General features: G+C 41.9%; 1 pseudogene; it reads right to left on the bottom strand.

Moving 5' to 3' along the window:
• Positions 1-13,190: 13,190 nt before the first annotated feature.
• Positions 13,191-17,606, bottom strand: LOC110128320 (large ribosomal subunit protein uL16-like; annotated as a pseudogene).
• Positions 17,607-20,401: the final 2,795 nt, after the last annotated feature.

Genomic DNA, 20,401 nt, shown 5'->3' with positions numbered 1-20,401 from the left:
TCTGGGCCAAGCACAGGGCATTACATTTTGAAAAGCATTCATTTATTCTATGTTATAAAAATTTAAATATACCACAACTGTTATAATCTTAGTTTTTCATTTCTTAATATCTGCAGAGCCTAAAAAAAAAAAAGAAATGGAAATGGTCCAGGCCTCTAAAAGGCTCTGTCGTACCTGTTTATAAGATTAGTATTGTAGTCAAATAGGATTAAGAACGTAAAATTAGTTAGTTATGCAAAGGTCATATATATTATATGAGGTTCCTAGAAGAGTTACTCTTAGAAACAAAAAGTAGACTAGTATATCTATTTCCCCAGGGGCTGGAGGGAGTGGGAAACAGGGAGTTATTCCTTCATGGATGCAGAGTTTCAGTTTTGTAAAGTGGAAAATTTCTGCAGACTGGGTGCACAACAGCGGGAATATACTTAACACTGCTGCACTGTACACTTCAAAATGGTTAAGATGGTAACTTTTGTTATATGTATTTTATCCTAATTAAAAATATTTTAACCTTAACATCTTTTTAATGATTAATATAAATATTCGTTGCTGCTGCTACTATGAATACTGACAGTAATTATATACTCAGCCTCTCTTTAAATGCATCTTGGAGAATTCACTCTGCACAGTGCCAGACACCAGGCCAGGCCCTGGGGAACTTTTAACTATAGATGGTAAATGAATATAACATCTTGAGGTAGGGGACAGGAAGTTTATAAAAATGTAATATAAACTAGCATCCATGAGTTGGAAGGCTTGCCAAATGTGATTCCAGCCCAGAGTGGCAATCTGCCCTCCCTTCGGCATGGTAGCAGAATGCTAGAATGTAGTCAGCTGTCCTAGACTCTAGTCTGGGCACTGCTGCTAGTCACAGCAACAGAGAGAAAATGGGTAAAAGTAGGAACTCAAGCCAGAAATCTTTGGTCCAAATCTTAGGTCTGAGTTTACTATCTGCGTGACTTTGGTTGGGGCTTCCCATGTGATGTTAGTGGTGAGGAACTCGCCTGCAATTCGGGAGACATAATGAGATGCAGGTTTGATCCCGAGTCAGGAAGATCCCCTGGAGGAGGGCATGGCAACCCACTCCAGTATTCTTGCCTGGAGAATCCCATGGACAGAGGAGCCTGGTGGGCTACAGTCCATGGGGTCACAAAGAGTTGGACACAACTGAAGCAACTTAACATACACACATGCATGCACACACCATCTTGGTCAAATTACCTAACCTGTCTGTATCTTGGTTTCTCACCTGAGGAAAGGGGGACTAACAATAGTACCTACTAAGGAATGTTGTTATGGTTTAAATGAGCTATTTATCAAAGAGTTCAAAACAATGTTTTCCATATAGTAAATAATATATATATATAAGTATTAAATGAAACTTTCTTGATAGCAGCTAAGTCAGGGTCCAGTGAAAAAACCAGAATCCACACGAAGGATTTCAATGGAAGGAATTTCCTGTAAGAAACTGGATAAATGGGAATCAGATAACTGACAAAGCTAAAAGGGGACTCTGAGGTAGCACAGAAAATAACTTCAGTCACCTCATGCGAAGCTGGGACACAAAGGGAAAAGGAGGGGCTGCTGAAGCCTAGAGGCTTAGGTGATTCCCCAGTAAGCCCAGGACTGAGGCCTCTGAGGAAGGGCACTGCCTGGCTGTCGCTGGGACTTCGTGAGCTTTGAGGAGAGCCCTGTGGACCTGAGACTGAGACGTCTGCGGGGGCCGTGTCACCCAGTGCTGACAGCCTCTGAAGGGCCACGATGTTTGCTCTGGGAGGGCTAGAAAAAGCTAGATGCTAGAACCAATCGCTACTGTCATGGTGGAGGGCCACTGCTGGATGATGCTATCGGTAATGGTGAACCAAACTGCACGTACCTATCCTTCCTTCTGCTCCCCAGGTTCCCTTCCATGCCCCCTAACAGAACTTAACAGGATCCTAATGGCAAAGGAGAAATATGGTTTTCAGAGTCCCAGGCCCTTCATCAAAAGGCAGAGTCTAAAAGGATGAGTTTGGCACTAGCGAAAATAACTTCATAACTGACATGCACATATGAATACTCAGTCACTCAGTCATGTCTGACTCTTTGCAACCCCATGGACTGTAGCCTGCCAGGCTCCTCTGTCCATGGGATTCTCCAGGCAAGAATATTGGAGTGGGTAGCCATTTCTTCCTCCAGGGGATCTTCCAGACCCACGGATTGAAACTGTGTCTCTCTCTCTCTCTTTTTTTTTTAAACTGTGTCTCTTATACCTCCTGCATTGGCAAGCAGATTCTTTACTACTGCACCACATGGAAAGCTCTCATAACTGACATAATAGCCCCCAAATTGCATTCTGTTATTTCAACTCAGGAAGAGTGAACATCAACATTTTAGGAATCAATGAACTAAAATAGATCGAAACGGGCAAATTTAATTCAGATGACTATTATATCTACTACTGTGGGCAAGAATCCCTTAGAAGAAATGGAGTAGCCCTCATAGTCAACAAGAGAGTCTGAAATGCAGTACTTGGGTGCAATCTCAAAAACGACAGAATGATCTCGGTTCACTTCCAAGGCAAACCATTCAATAGCACAGTAATCCAAGTCTATGCCCCAAACACTAATGCTAAAGAAGCTAAAGTTGAACGGTTCTATGAAGTCCTACAAGATCTTCTAGAACTAACACCCAAAAAAGATGTTCTTTTTATTACAAGGGACTGGAATGCAAAAATGGTAAGAGATACCTGGAGTAATAGGAAAGTTCAGCCTTGGAGTACAAAACGAAGCAGGGCAAAGGCTAACAGAGTTTTGCCAAGGGAATGCACTGGTCATAGCAAACACCCTCTTCCAAAAACACAAAAAACAACTCTACACATAGACATTACCAGATGGTCAATATCGAAATTAGATTGATTATATTCTCGGCGGCCAAAGTTAGAGAAGTTCTATACAGTCAGCAAAAACAAGGCCAGGAGCTGACTGTGGCTCAGATCATGAACTCCTTATTGCACAATTCAGACTTAAATTGAAGAAAGTAGGAAAATCACTAGGCTATTCAGGTATGACCTAAATTAAATCCCTCATAATTATACAGTGCAAGTGACAAATAGATTCAAGGGATTAGAGCTGATAGAGTGCCTGGAGAACTATGGATGGAGGTTCATAATATTGTACAGGAGGTGGTGATCAAAATAATCTCCAAGAAAAAAGAAATGTAAAAAGGCAAAATGATTGTCTGAGGAGGCCTTACAAATAGCTGAGAAAAGAAGAGAAGTGAAAGGCAAAGGAGAAAAGGAAAGCTATACCCATTTGAATGCAGAGTTCCAAAGAAGAGCAAAGAGAAATAAGAAAGCCTTCCTAAGTGAACAATGCAAAGAAATAGAGTAAAACAATAGAATGGGAAAGACTAGAGGTCTCTTCAAGAAAATTAGGGATACCAAGGAAATATTTCATGCAAAGATGGGCACAATAAAGGAAACAAACAGTATGGACCTAACAAAAGCAGAAGACATTTAGAAGAGGTGGCAAGTATACACAGAAGAACTATACAAAAAAAGATCTTAATGAACCAGATAACCACGATGGTGTGATCACTCACCTAGAGCCAGACATCTTAGAGTGCGAAGTCAAGTGGGCCTTAGGAAGCATTACTACAAACAAAGCTAGGGGAGGTGATGGAATTCCAGCTGAGCTCTTTCAAATCCTAGAAGATGCTGCTGCTAAAGGGCTGTACTCAGTATGTCAGCAAATTTGGAGAACTCAGCAGTGGCCACAGGACTGGAAAAGGTCAGTTTTCATCCCAATTCCAAAGAAAGGCAATGCCAAAGAATGTTCAAACTACCCCATAAATTGCACTCATTTCACATGCTAGCAAAGTAATGCTCAAAATTCTCCAAGCTAGGCTTCAAGAGTATGTGAACGGAGAACTTTCAGATGTTTAAGCTGGATTTAGAAAAGGCAGAGGAGCCAGAGATCAAATTGCCAAAGTCCACTGCATCATAGAAAAAGCAAGAGAATTCCAGAAAACATCTATTTCTGCTTCACTGACTATGATAAGGCTTTTGACTGTGTGGATCACAACAAACTGTGGAAAAATGTTAGAGATGGAATACCAGACCACCTTACCTCCCTCCTGTGAAACCTGTATGCAGGTCAAGAAGCAACAGTTAGAACTGGTCATGGAACAACAAACTGGTTCAAAACTGAGAAAGGAGAATGTCAAGGCTGTATACTGTCATCTTGCTTATTTAACTTATATGCAGAGTATATCATGTGAAGTACCAGGCTGGAAGAAGCACAAGATGGCATCAAGATTGCTGGGAGAAATATCAATAACCTCAGATATGCAGATGACACCATCCTTATGGCAGAAAGCGAAGAGGAACTAAAGAGCCTCTTGATGAAAATGAAAGAGAAGAATGAAAAAGCTGACTTAAAACTCAACATTCAAAAAACTAAGATCATGGTATCTGGTCCCATCATTTCATAGCAAATAGATGGGAAAACAATGGAAAGAGTGACAGACTTTATATTCTTGGGCTACAAAATCACTGCAAAAAGTGACTTCAGCCATGAAATTAAAAGATGCTTGCTCCTTGGAAGAAAAGCTATGACAGATCTAGACAGAGTATTGAAAAGCAGAGACATCATTTTGCCAACAAAGGTCCGTATAGTCAAAGCTATGATTTTTCCAATAGTCATGTATGGATGTGAGAGTTGTACCATAAAGAAGACTGAGCACCAAAGAACTGATGCTTTTGAATTGTGGTGTTGGAGAAAACTCTTGAGAGTCCCTTAGATAGCAAGGAGATCAAACCAGTAAATCCTGGAGGAAAGCAATCCTGAATATTCATTGGAAGGAATCATGCTGAAGCTGAAGCTCCAAGACTTTGGCCACCTGATACAAAGAGTAGACTCACTGGAAAAGCCCCTGATGCTGAGAAAGATGAGGGCAGGAGGAGAAGGGGACAACAGAGGATGAGACAGTTGGATGGCATCACTGACTCAACGGATGTGAGTTTGAGCAAACTCCAGGAGATGGTTAAGGATAGAGAGGCCTGGTGTGCCGCAGTCCATGGGGTCACGAAGAGTTGGACATGGCTGAGCAACTGAACAACAACAGCAACTTCAGTTCAGCTTCAGATGACAGTTTTGACCTCCATAGTAATCCTGGAATATATTCACACTCTTCAGCTATCAAGGGTATGTAGCCCACAGATTCAGGGCAATCCCTGTCCAATTAGCAATGTCCTTTTTCAACAGAACTAGAACAAAAAAATTTTAAACTTTTTATATTAAACACAAAAGACCCTGAATAGCCAAAGCAATCTTGAGAAAGAAAGACGGAGCTGGAGGAATCAGGCTCCCTGACTTCAGACCATACTAGAAAGCTACAGTGTAAAACAGTATGGTACAGGCACAAAAACAGAAATACAGATAAATGGAACAGAACAGAAAGCCCGGAAATAAACCCATGCACCTATGGTCAATTAATCTATGATAAAGGAGGCAAGAATATCAATGGAGAAAAGACAGTCTCTTCAATAAATGGTGCTGGGAGAAGCTGAACAGCTACATGTAAAAGAATGAAATTACAACATAGAGTCTCAACACCATACACAAAAATAAATTCAAAATGAATTAAAAACATAAATGTAAGACCATATACTACAAAACCCTTAGAGGAAAACATAGGTAGAACACTTTTTGACATAAATCACAGCATGGTTCAAAAGGATACAGGCACCCCAATATGCATAGCAGCACTATTCAAGTTAGCAGAGACATGGAAGCAACCTAAATGTTCACCAACAGATGAATGGATAAAGATGTGGTACATATATACAATGGGATATTACTCAGCCATGCAAGAGAATAGAAATAATGCCATCTGCAGTAACATGAATGGCCCTGGAGATTATCATATGAAGTGAAGTCAGTCAGACAGAGAAAGACCAATATCATATAATATTACTTATATGTGGAATCTAATAAAACAAAATGATAAAATGAACTTATTTACAAAGCAGAAACAGAGTCTCAGACTTACAGACTTATGGTTATCAAAAGAGAAAGGAGGTAGGTATAAATGGGGACTGAGTTTGGGACTGACATATACATACTGCTAGATTTAAAACACATAACCAATAAGGACCTACTGTGTAGCACAGGAAACTCTGCTCAATATTGTATAATAACCTAAATGGGAAAAGAATCTGAAAAAGAAATATGTGTAACTGAGTCACTTTGCTTTACACCTGAAATTCACACAACATTGTATATCAACTGTAGTCCAATATAGAATAAAATTTTTTAAAGAATATGTTTTTAAAAATTAAAAAAGACTAGGTAGCCTAGCCACCCCAAGCTTTCCTTTTCCAGCCTAACAGAGCCTTACACTGATTTCTTCACTGTGGGCCCCTTAAAACAGAATCTCTGGCTCATTTCTGTGCCCCCTTGGATTCAGCATAACACCACAAACACACCTGGGGCTTTCTCGGCATTGATTAGCTGTTAGATGGCTGTAATGTTGGGAAATTCTTTGTATTGAGTCCAAACCAGCCTGTCCTCAAAGCAAGTGACCTGTGCAATTCAGGACACCACCTCTCCCACTTGAGGCTATGGCATGATTACAGTTAGGACTCCCCGGAGGAGAACTCTCCATCCCACCACATGGGCAGTGGGGAGGGAGGTTGGGAGGGAAATGCAGAGGGTGGGTGGGTGTGTCCTTTGCAACTTCCCCCATCACCTGGCCTAGCTGCCCTCTCCTCCTCAGGTTACTTGAGACCTCTAGAGCATGAGCTCGTGGAGATCCTTGTAAGAGCAGTGAGCTTTCAGGAGGGATCAATCTTTGCCAACTGCAGGGATAGAGTCTTGCCCGGCTCTGTTCATGGTAGACTCAGGACAGCACGAAGAGGAACCAAACCAGCTTGGGAGCCACCCATGGTCATCTTTCTACTGTGTCACTTCCTATGTGACCTTAGGCAAGCAACTTGGGCCTCACTCACTCAATGGAAAATTAAAGTCAATAATGGCACTGAACTCAGAGGGTTGTTACTATTCATGACACATAATGAATGTTCAATATACATTAGCTATTTCTGAGCACTGGTTACTTGACATTGTACAGAGTGTCATTGGCTACCATGTCATTTAAACCTTTACACACCTTGTGACTGAGTATATCATCTGCTTTTTACACTGAAAATAAACTGGCCATGTAGACAAGAGGCAGTGCCAGGGTTTTTGAACCCAGGACTAACTCCAGAACCAGGGCTTAGGGATGGTACTGCCCCCTAAAGAGGACTGGGGAAATTGGCGGGAAGTTTTTGTTGCTGCTGTGATTGGAGGCACTGTGGCTTTCAGTGAGGGTGGGCTGGGAGGGTGGGTTCAATTCTTTGCAGTACCAAGGTGGTCAGTTCTGCACATCAAAGAAATTTCCTTCCACATTTCCAGTGATTTCTGAATGTCTCCTGGATATTCACATAGGTGAAAAAGCTTTCTATGATGTTGTACAAAAAAAAACACGAAGTCTTTTTTAATTTAAAAATAAACTGAATTTTTCCTGAATGTAAATACCATGTAAAAGGAGAAGTGAAATGTCTTTCTTTCACTTAGGACAATACGAAGATTTGGTCCGCGTTTCAGAAGAGCCTGTCTTGACAGCCATGCAGTGATGTCTGAGGCATCAAAACAGTGGGCTGAATACTGCTTTCACAAGGATTCTGCAGAAGGGGTGAGCACCCCACAATTATGCCTTCCAGTTTAACCAAACTTGAGCATCTGTCTATTAAAACACACATCAATTTATCACAAACAGTTTTTCTTTCACTTTTTCAGATTTATAATTAGAGTATTAAATGGAATATTTTGGTTTCCTATGAATTTCATTCCAGAATAGTAAAGAGGATATTACAGAATATTTTTTATAAAAAAGAAGTTAAAAAAAAAAAAGTTCAAGCTCTAATTAGGTTAATAACTCCACTGCATTGTTGTATATGCTTTCCAAAGACTGATAGGATTTAAGTAATCAAGTTTGCACTCAAATTCACACCCTGTGTCTGAGATCATACAAGATTTTCCTTTTGTTCATTGCTAAGCCACACCTAGAAACTATGTCCCTTGATTCAACACATATACACTAGGTGCCTACCCCCCAAAAAACAGCATGTAGCAACTACCTCTAACATAGGTATTAAGTGAGAAAACAGAATCTCCCAGAAGTCAGAAACAACTTTGGTACAACTTTTTAGAGGGAAATTATATTTTCAAGAAAGCATTTTCAGGGACTTCCCTGGTGGTCCAGTGGCTGAGACTCCATGCTCCAAATCCAGGAAGCCCAGGTTCAATCCCTGGTCAGGGAACTAGATACCACATGTGGCAACTAAGACCCAGCAGAGCCAAATAAATAAATGAATTTTAAAAAAAGAAAAGAAAAACATTTTCAGAAGGAAAACTCATTGAGGTCTGCACAGTGGGGAGAACATGCTATGCAGACCCCAGAGCTCTGACTCTGCTCCCTGATTCCCAGGGAAGGAGGGTCTAGAAATAGTGGGAGAGGATGTGAAAATGAAGCCATAGTCCGTACCTCAGAGGATCTCACTGCTGAGGTAAGAGACAGCCAGATACACAGACAGCTCCAAAATATATGCAAAGTACTAGACTGAAGGTGTGGAATGATTAGGGAGCACTGAGTGGGGGAGTCACCCACTTTGCCCAGAAGAATCTGGAGAGGGAATATTTCAGCTTTTGAAAAATAAATAGATCACCAGGTGGAGAGGAAGAAGGAAGTCATTCTAAGCCCACAAGTCCCATCTTGATGACTTTCTTCTCTCTTGGCCCAACCTGTGCTCATTCTCCCCAAGCTATCTCTGAAAACCACATCTTGCAACACTTACTGCTTTTAGTTTCAGTCATTTCCTTTAAATTGAGAGCACCTGTGCTTCTTGCATTAGTCTTCCTCCATCTTGGTCTCTGCTGGCAGTTTCACATAGGAAAGATTGCCATGCTCAAATTTATCCTTAATACAAGCATGATACCAAAGCTCAATTCATTAAAGAATAGCTTTGAAAAACCCAAAGTTAGATGTCCATTGACAGATGAATGAATAAAAAAGTAGTAGAACATATACACATGGAATATTGGTTAGCTATGAAAAGGAACACATTTGAGTCAATTCTAATGAAGTGAATGAACCTAGAGCCTATTATACAGTGTGAAGTAAGTTGGAAAGAGAAGGATAAATATATATATTAACACCATATATATGAAATCTAGAAAGATGGCACAGATGATCTTATTTGCAGGGCAGCAAAGGCAATGCAGACATAAAGGATAGGCTTTTGGACATGGGTGGGTGAAGGAGAGGGTGGAATGACTTGAGAGAATACATTGAAACAAACATATTACCATATGTAAAATAGACAGCCAGTGGGAATTTGCTGTATGATACAGGGAGCCCAAATCTGGTGCTCCATGACCACCCAGAGGGGTGGGATGGGGAGGGAGACTAGAGAGAAAGGGGATATATGTATACCTATGGCTGAATCATGTTGATATATGGCAGAAACCATCACAGCACTGGAAAGTAATTACCCTCCAACTGAAAATAAAACTAAAAAAAAAAAAAACCACCTCAAGGTTAGTATCATACTTAATGGTGAAATATTAAGTGCTTTCCTCCTAAGATCAGAAACAAGGCAAAGGATGTCCACTCTCACCATTCTATTCAACATTTTATTGGTGGTCTCCACCAAAGCAATAAGGAAAGAAAAAGAAGTAAACTTTTCATGCTGGAAAAGGAAGAAATAAATTATCTTTCCTTGCAGATAACATGATTGCTTATGGAAAAAAAAGCTGAAGAAACTCAGCAAAACCAGTACTGGAATTAATAAGTGAATTTAGCAAGATCACACAGTACGTGGTCAACATTTGAGTTCCACTGTATTCTTGCAAAGTAGAAGTAATTAATTGGAAAATGACAATTTGAAACTATTCTATTTACAATAGCATTAAAAAATGTAAACGGAAATCAATTTAATAAAAGGCAAAAGATTTCTTCATTCTAAACTACAAAACATTACTGACAGAAATTAAAGAAGACCTAAATAAATGATAAGACACGCCATGTTCATGGATTGGTATTCAGTAATATTATTTAGATATCAACTTTACCCAATTTAAACTTTAGTCATTAAAATACCAAGATCCCCTGGAGAAGGAAATGACAAACCGCTCCAGCAGTCTTCCTGGAAATCCCCGTGGACAGAGGAGCCTGGCAGGCTACAGTCCATGCGGTTGCAAAGAGTTGAAGACCATTGAGCAGCTAAACAACAACAACATTAAAATATCAATTATAATATAAGAAGGAGACTTTTTTTAAAGAATTGAGTTGATTTTTAAAATATACTTGGAAAATAAAAAGGTCTAGAAGAGTCAAAACAAACTTGAAAAAGAAGAACAAAGTTGGGGAACTCAGACTGCCTGATTTGGAGACTTGCCGTGGAGCTATAGTAATCAGACTTAAACACAAACTTAACCAAGTTTAACTGTTCCAATTATCCATCACCACGTAACAGATCACCCTAAAACAGTAGCTTAAAACAACAGCAATCACTGATTTTGCACATGGTTGACTGGGCTCAGCTGACCATTTCTCACTCAGGGGCTCTCTGAATGAAGATACAGTGGCTGATGGCTGGAGCTAGAGTTATTTCCAAGGCCGCTTCGCTCACATGTCTGGTGCCCAGACTAGGACCATGCAACACCTGGCGCTCCTCAAGCTTCTCTCATAGTGGTCTTTCCACATGGTGGACTCAGGATCAGACTTCCTACAGGGCAGCTGAAGAGTCTACAGTGAATGTCCAGAGAACCAGGTGGAAGCAGCAGAAATTTAATAATCTAGACTTAGAAGTTACTCAGAGTTACCTGCTCCACCTTCTATCCATTAGAAGTCAGGATAGCCAGGCTGCATTCATGAGGAGAGGAATTAAGACTTCATACCTTGATAAAAGAAGTGCCCCCCAAAAAAACTGCAGACATGTTTTAAAACCACTACATAAACCAAATAAGGGCCTGAAATAAAAATCACTCTTGGCCTAAAGTATGGTAGAAATAAATATGGTGGAAATAAGAAAGCATCTGATAAAATGGTGAGAAACACCATCTGGGACTATTTGAGCTTCCTCAAGCTCCTGATGAGCTTCATCAGCAATGACAGGCAGGTAGAAGACAAGAACCAGGGTGAGAGAGGGACCTGTCCCCACCTCATACAAACTATGGCCTTACTCAACTACATGAGGTCCTCACCTTTCTCGGACCTGCTCTCTCTCATCCTGGGCCTCTCCAACATACTGCTCCACTGACTAGCGTGCCCTTCCTCTTTCCTGTGGCTACCTCTGACTTATTCTTCGGGTTCACTTTGGGCTTTTACCTCTCCAGGAAGCCTTCCCTGACCCCCAAGCCTGAGTCTAGGCCCCTCCTGTGGAGTGCCATAACTTCTTGTACTTGGCCTGTTTTCAAGGTTCATTAGTGTCTTGTTGCTACTATTCACTTGTTGATATCTCTACTAGAGGTGAAGTTGCCTGAGGGCAGAAGGGAAGGTTGATGAACGACTTCCATGAGGGTATGGAATTTTCCTGAGCTACAACAGGACTCAAAGCCACAAGCAAGTGGCTGCTTTGTCCCAAGATAGCGAGCACCACCTCCTCGCACTGGCAGACTAGAGCCGGAGGAGCAGGTCTGATGAGTGATTAGCTCCGCTGTGTGAATAGCCGACAATGCAATCCGCTCAACCGTGGCCTCCCCTGCAGCCTCCCCAAATCAGCAACTCCCCTTCCCAGCTCCTCTCTGAGAGTAGATCGACCTGCTTCCCACTAAAACCATAGACGCGATAATAGCAGGAAAAAAATAGGGTTGAGGGCAGGACAATTGGTGGCAACGAGATGAACACAGACTAATGATGCGGGCCTCGCCCTGGCCACCCCAGCCTGGGCTGGCGAAGGTTCATAGTTGATACCCATTAAAGAGCTTAATGAAATAATTATAATTCACACCCTAGAGTATCAAAGAATCAATACTGGGGAACTTTGAACCACTCTGGGGGTGGCATCCCACCGGCTTCACAGTTCAGCACAGCGGGCAGAGCTGGTGGAAGTAAATGCAGTTGACACGGAAGTTGCATTAAAAGAGGGCAATAATAGATTAAAAGCTGCCGGGATCCTGGCGACTGACCGTCAATATCCTTTATCCCCTACCTTGCCCCAATTCTGCCCCCTCCAAGCACTATTAGTCCAAATCGATGGGCTGTCAATTGACATCACCAGCTCCAGCATTAATGCGAGCTCACAAAAGAAGCCCGGCCCTGTATTATCACTCCTCTCGCTTCCAAATTACCACATAATGCAGGCCACGGGCAGCTTGTGACATGTTAACACTATACACGATTTGTTGGGATTGGACTAAATATTTCATGGCTAAAGATTTCATCAGAGATTTGATGACAGAAATAAACTGCTGCCCATGGGGAAATCACTGGAAATAATAGAATTAGGCATTGTTGGAAAATCCAGAGGGACCAAGGGCTGGTAAAAGGATACAAGGGAACACTGGCCACAGCTGGTGGCCTGCGGTGGGCCTGCTTCTGAGAAAGAGACTGCAAAGAAAGGCCTTTTTGTTGGTCCCCCATAAGAACAGGTATTCAGATTTCAGCTGGTTTACTTTCTACTCTTGTACAAAAGCTGGGGAGGGGATTCCTCTTCTGTGATGACCGGGGATGTGATTGTCATGGGGTGAACTGTGCTCCCTTCACCTCAACTGAAAAAATAAGAAGTCCTAATCCCCATCTCAGAAAGTGACCTCGTTTGGAAATAGTCATTACAGAGGTAACTGGTTAAAATGAGGTCACTAATGGTGGGTCCTAACCCAGTATGACTGTTGTCCTTCTTTTTAAAAAAAAAAAGGGATTTGGACACAGAAACAGACATGCACAGAGGGAAAAAGATGTGAAGACATACAGGGAGAAGACAGTCACGTGACTGGAATGATGCATCTTTAAGCCCAAGGATGCAGGCAGCCATCAAAAGCCAGAAGGGAGGAGCCGGACCACTCCCTCCCAGAGCACGGCACTGCCAAACCTTGATTTCTGACTGCTAGCCTCCAGAACTGTGACAATCCATTTCTGTTGTTTAAGTTTTTGTACTTTGTAGGGGTTTTGGGGGGCAGGGAAATAGGATTTATTGCTAGGCATGCATGAGTAAGGAGGGGACAGCTCAAGGCTCTCATGAGTACAGGGCCTGCCATTTGTCCAGAGAACCACGACTGGGGATGTTTTTAACCCCCAGCCATAGGGGAAGAACCACTCTTCTGCCACCACGTTTTCAAATTTATCCGCATAAAACTTTGAAGATCCCCACTTCTGGGGATCTTCTGGCATCCAGCGAACTTGAACTTGGCCCTGCAGAGGGCCTCAATCACATGCTTCTTGTTCTGTAGCTTGGTGCAGATGGACATCGTGACTTGGCCAATGTGGACCCTGACCACTGTGCCCTGGGGCTTTCCAGAGGCACCACATACACCTGTCTGGAGCCTGTCAGCGCCAGTATAGGACAACACCTTGTTGAGGATGATGTGGAATGGTGGAGCTGCACTTGGACGTGAAAGCCACCTTTGCCACAGCTTCTCACCACTTTTTGTACTTGTTGGCACAAATACGGGAAGCCTCCAGGGCTTCAGAAAAGAGCTGCTCATACTCATCTAATCCCATGTGGCCACAGAGGGGGAACTCATCCAGTTTTGCCTTCTTCCGCACCACGTCCAAGATGCACATCTCAGCATCAGGGACACCTTGGCGGAAGTAAGACTTTGGGTACGGCTTGCTCTTAAAATACCGGTAACACTGGGCGGGGCAGTGGCCAATGGTGACACCAGGATCTTCAGCGGTGTGCCAAAGGGAGAGTTACAGATTTTTGATGTGGATCAGTTTCAAAGTCTTTATTTAATTTGTTACAATATTGCTTCTGTTTTATGTTTTTGTTTTTTGGCCATGAGGCATGCGGGATCTTAGCCTCCGACCAGGGATCATATCACCACGCACCCTGCATTAGAAGGTGAAGTGGTAACTACTGGACCACCAGGGACGTCCCCTAAGTTTTTGGTACTTTGTTATGGCAGCCTTAGGAAATGTTAATATTATCTAACTAATAGTTAATAATACTAGTTCTTCTAACACTTACTCTATGAGTCAGGCACAGAACTAAACACTCTACATACACTGGCTCATTTAATCCTCATAACAAGCCTAATGGTTGATGACTATAATTCCTATTTCATAGGTAAAGATACTCAGTTTCAGAATAATTTGCCTAAGGTCACAAACCCAGTAAATGGCAGAGCAGGTCCCGGACAGACACATAAGAAACACTAGATCAACAAGATTTCTGGTGAATATTTTCAGTGTCTCTCAAGTGGTTACTTGCCTGCAGCTTGCTTTCTTTCAGCCCACCAACCTGTGTCAACTCCTGGGTTTGGAATCTGTATCTGCTTGGTTTGAGAGGCCACAATGTCTCCAAGGGAAGTGTAGGCGTTAGAAAACAATAGCACAGGACTTCCCTGGTGGTCCAGGTCCAGCAGTCAAGATTCTGCACTTCTGCTGCAGGGGGCGTGGGTTTGACCCCTGGTCAGGGAACCAAGATCCTGCATGCCGCATAGTGTGGCCCAAAAAATAAAACAGCACAGGGCATTGGGGAAATGGGAGAGTATGGCGAAAGGGTCTAAACTTTCAGTCACAAGATAAGTAAGTTCGAGGATCTAATGTACAGTCCCATGATTTTATTTAACAATATATGTACTGAATACTTAGAAATTGCTGAGAGTAAATTTTTTTTTAAATTGGAGTATAACTGCTTTACAGTACTGTTAGTTTATATAGTACATATAGTTTATACAGTACTGTATACTGTATAGTTTACACGGTACTGTTATAACATTAGTTATAATGAAGTGAATCAGCTCTATATATACCTACGTCCCCTCCCTCTGGAGCCTCCCCGCTAGGTCACTGCAGAGCGCCGGACTGAGCTCCCTGTGCTATACAGAAGCTTTCCATTCTACACATGGTAATATACGTACATTCCAATCCCAAAGGCAATGCCAAAGAATGCTCAAGCTAACACACAATTGCACTCATCTCACACGCTAGCAAAGTAATGCTCAAAATTCTCCAAACCAGGCTTCAACAGTACATGAACCATGAACTTCCAGATGTTCAAGCCAGATTTAGGAAAAGCAGAGGAACCAGAGATTAAATTGCCAGCATCCGTTGGATCATCAAAAAAGCAAGAGAATTCCAGAAAGACACCTACTTCTGCTTTACTGACTACGCCAAAGCCTTTGACTGTGCGGATCACAACAAACTGTGGAAAATTCTTCAAGAGACGGGAATACCAGACCAGCTGACCTGCCTCTTGAGTAACCTGTACGCAGGTCAGGAAGCAACAGTTAGAACTGAACACGGAACAGTTCCAAATTGGGAAATTGGTTCCAATTGGTTCCAAATTGGGAAAGGAGTACGTCAAGGCTGTATATTGTCACCTTGCTTATTTAACTTATATGCAGAGTACATCATGAGAAACGCTGGGCTGGAAGAAGCACAAGCTGGCATCAAGATTGCCAGGAGAAGTATCAATAACCTCAGATATGCAGATGACATTACCCTTATGGCAGAAAGCAAAGAACTAACAAGCCTCTTGATGAAAGTGAGAGAGTGAAAAAGTTGGCTTAAAACTCAAACATTCAGAAAACTAAGATCATGGCATCTGATTCATGGCAAATAGATGGGGAAACAATGGAAACAGTGACAGACTTTATTTTTGGGGGCTCCAAAATCACTGCAGACAGTGACTGCAGCCATGAAATTAAAAGATGCTTAAAAAAAAAAATAAAAGATGCTTGCTCTTTGGAAGAAAAGCTATGACCAACCTAGACAGCACATTAAAAAGCAGAGACATTAGTTTGCCAACAAAGGTACATCTAGTCAAAGCTATGGTTTTTCCAGTAGTCATGTATGAATGTGAAACTTAGACTGTAAAGAAAGCTGAGCGTTGAAGAATTGATATTTCTGAACTGTGGTGTTGGAAAAGATTCTTGAGAGTCCCTTGGACTGCAAGAAGATCCAACCAGTCCATCCTAAAGGAGATCAGTCCTGAATATTCATTGGAAGGACTGATGCTGAAGCTGAAACTCCAATACTTTGGCCACCTGATGCGAAGAACTGACTCATTGGAAAAGACCCTCATGCTGAGAAAGATTGAAGGCAGGAGAAGGGGATGACAGAAGATGAGATGGCTGGATGGCATCACTGACTCAATGGACATGAGTTTGAGTAGACGCCGGCAGTTCTCCATGGACACAGAGGCCTGGCGTGCTGCAGTCCGTGGGGTTGCACAGAGTCGGGCACGACTGAGGGACTGAACTGAGTGTATATACATCAGTGCTACTCTCTCAATTCGTCTTACTCTACCTTTCCCCCCAACCCATGTCCACACGTCCATTCACGAGAGTAAATCTTAAATGTTCTCGACATAAACAAAAAGGAAATGGCAATTATGTAAAGTGATGGAGGTGCTAACTAACCTTACTGTGGTAATCAATTCACAGTATGAGTATCAAACCAACACGTTGTACCCCTTAAAGTGACACAGTATTATATGACAATTATGTCAGTAAAGCTGGGAGTAAAAAGGAAAACCAATGCACAGTCAACATTACTTGGTTCCTTGAGAGTAAAACTCTCATATTCACATACATCCTCTCTCCCTTCCTCCCTCTCTCCCCTCACTTTGTGGAAGCCAGCTCTGCAACTTCTTTTCCACCCCTCCCAAATTTGTAAGTACTTTGCTGAAATACTACTTGTAACGCACAATTCATTAATTTCTCTAAAGTGTGCAATTCAGTATTTTAACATATTCACAGAATTATACAACTATTGCCACAACTAATTATGATGATATCATCCCAAAACAAAACCCCGTATCTGTCTGCAATAACTCTGCATCTCTCCCCAACTGTCCTTCCCCCCAGCGTTATGAAACCACCTATTTCTACTTTCTATCTCAAAAGATTTGCCTATTCTGGACATTTCATATAATCAAGGATCATCTACGTTAGAGCATGTATCAATACTTCATTCCTTCTTATAGCTGAGTAATATTCCATTGTGTGGACATACTGTTTTATTTATCCATTCATTAGTTGATGGACATTAGGGTTATGGTCTTTTTTGAGGTATTGTAATACTGTGTGTGTTTAAGTGCTTGTGTGGATGTATATTTTAATTTCTCTTGGGTACATAACTGGTAGAATGCCTGGGTCATATAACTGATCCTAACTTTTGAGGAACTGCCAGACTGTTTTCCAAATGGGTTGCCGCATTTTACATTCATATCAGACAGTGTACGAGGGTTCCAGTTCCTGTACATCCTTGCCAACTGTTCGTGTCCAGACATCCTAGTAAATACAAACTTCTCACTGAGGTTTTGATTTCCATTTCTCTGATCGCTGATGATACTGAGCATCTTTCCCTGTGCTTATTAGCTATTTGTGTATCTTCTTTGGAGACATACCCATTTAGATCAGTTGTCCCTTGTAAACACTGGTTTTTCTCTTTTGAGTTTACAAGTCTTCTAGTACATTTTAGATAGTACTTTATTAGGTACAATAAAACCTGCCTGTAAAGCAGGAGACGCCAAAGATATGGGTTCAATTCCTGGGTTGGGAAGATCCCCTGGAGGAGGGCATGGCAACCCACTCCAGTATTCTTGCCTAGAGAATCCCATGGACAGAGGAGCCTGGGGCTATGGCCCATAGGTCACAGTTAGATATGACGGAAGCAACTGAGCACATACACAAGTATTTTCCCCAATTCTCTGGGTTGCCTTTCTTCATTTCATTGATGGTGTCACTTTAAGCACATTTTTTATTTTTATGAAGTCCAACATATCTGTTTTCTTTTGTTGCTTGTTGTTTTGTGTCTAATCCAAGGTCAAGAAGATCCACAGTCTTTTCCTTAGGGCCCTTGGGTTAGCTACATCCTATGAACTATAGCTCAGCTTATTAGGACAGGCCTCAGTCTTCCTGGCAAGCCCTGACTGTCCTCATACTGCTCAGCACATTCACTCCCCATATCACCCAGATCTCAGAAGCAATCTAAAGAGAGCAAGCGGTCCCTTCCTTAGGACAAAGATCGACAACTGTTACTGCCAAGTCTCCTTTGGCTAGAGCTCTTCCAGGCTTGTTTCCTAACCTCATGCAGCCCTAATTTGGCTCCCCAGCTCTGCAATAAGCAACTGTAGCAAAGATCTGTAGGGAGTCTGAACCCAGCCAGCCTGTCACCACTCCAAGAGCCATGACCAAACCATCGTAAAGCCCAAAGAGAACATCTTCTACCACTCACCTCTTGGGTACCTGCCCCACCCCTTATTTGCTATTACATGCTAATATAATGTGCCAGATATCATACGGGAGTGTGTGGATATTCTTACATTCATTCATGAGCTTGAGTTTAGTGAGGAATTCAAACATTTCATACAGGTACTGAGAGTCTAAGGAGTCAGAGTCAAGGGTGATGAGGGAAATAACATTAACACTTTAAACTTGGGAAAATGGACCATGAAAGGATCAGGAAAGACTATTTTCTCTTCCCACGGAGACTTCCCTTTTTTCCCTTCATCCCTGCACATTTCAAAGCTCTGTATCTGACCTACTTGTCTCAAGTTACCCTAAAATCTCTACTTAAACCCATACATCCCATCAGGGCACCTGTTCAACTTACTCAGCTGGGAATGCTTTGCCTGGAACGTGAATGTGAACATTTGAGGCTGACTTCCTTCCTCAGCATTTACTGTGCTTCCAGTTAGGCAAATTGTGAAACAAACAAAAAGCACAAACCTAAGTGAAAATGTTCCAGCAGCCTCCCTCAGCTGTCATTTTCTAAATTGCTTACTGCCATCTAGTGGATAAAGATGTCCTTACAGCCATACATAGACTACTGAAAGGAAAACCCTCAACCTTTCCAGTCTGTCCCACCAATCACTCCATTCCACCTGGTTGTTGTTCAGTTGCCTAGTCGTGTCTGACTCTGCAACCCCGTGGACTGCAGCATGCCAGGACTCCCTCTCCCTCACCAATTCCATTCCATCATAATAGAACTGAAAACACGATTTGTTCTATGAAGGTATATTGTACAACAATACTGTTCAATCAAATACCCAGTATTGTTGGAGCAAAGCATTGTTTGCAGGCATCATTTTCTTTATAGTACATTTTAAGTACACAAAGACTGCAATAGTATTTTTAGGAGTAAATGTATGGCTCTGGCTTTTAAAGACAAAAATTATTTTTTAGTAGTTTATAAGTACAATTAACGTTACTCAACTAGAGTAATAAAAATAATTTCTAAAAAAAAAAAAATACATTTCTAAACACAACCATAACATTGTTAAGTGTTAGTAAGTCCAGCTGCTAAGAGCGTGTAACTCTTAAAAGTGGACACGGAGACTGAGGGACCCTGAACTTTTTGCTCTCTTCCCAAGTCAATGGCACCTTGTGCAAAATTTAAAAGGCAGGCATCCAGAGGCATGACTCTTTATAACCACATTACAATAATCCACACAGAAGTAAAGGTGCTTTGGTCATCCAAAGCGTGCACAGCCAGATGACCCAACAGTCGTTCTACGGTTGTTAAAAGATAATCAAATAAAGTAAGATTAAATGGAAACCACTTAGCTTCATCTAAACTGAATGGAAAAAATGCTGTTCTTATGGCTGCTTTCTCCACATCTTTTCCTAAACTGTAATAAACAACCTAATTTATACACATTGCTAGTGTCTTCCCACAATAAGGATGCCACCTTGTAACTGTCTTCATCTTGTGCATGGCAGTCTCTGCTACTACTCTAGACGTTTATAAGGCTGGAACACACCTTTACCAGCTTTTGCATCTACTGCTGTCAGGGCTTAGCCCACAGCAAGAAATTAAAAAACACTAACACAAAGCGAAAGACAAAAATTGACTTCCGTCATTGGGTTTCTCAAAGCCTCAAATTACTTCAACTTCCTACAAAAGGTAAGTCTCCCAGTTTGAACACCAAAGACTGGGGTGAGGGGGGAAACACCTAACAGGGAACTTGTTAGGTATCTGATGAACACTGGAACCAAAATCATGCCAAATCTATTCAGTGCTATCTGACTTTTGCAACCCTACAGACTGTAGCCTGTCAGATTCTCCAGGCAAGAATACTGGAGTGGGTTGCCATGCCTTCATCCAGACCTTCCTGACCCAGAGATCAAACCTGCATCTCTCCATCTCCTGCACTGGCAGGCAGATTACCACTAGTGCCACCTGGGTACGTAACTCCAATTTT

The sequence above is a fragment of the Odocoileus virginianus genome, chromosome 10 (genome assembly GCF_023699985.2).
Source record: "Odocoileus virginianus isolate 20LAN1187 ecotype Illinois chromosome 10, Ovbor_1.2, whole genome shotgun sequence".
NCBI classification, from domain to species: Eukaryota; Metazoa; Chordata; class Mammalia; order Artiodactyla; family Cervidae; genus Odocoileus; species Odocoileus virginianus.
Note: the sequence above shows the minus strand (reverse complement) of the source record. Positions and strands in the feature narration are given on the sequence as shown.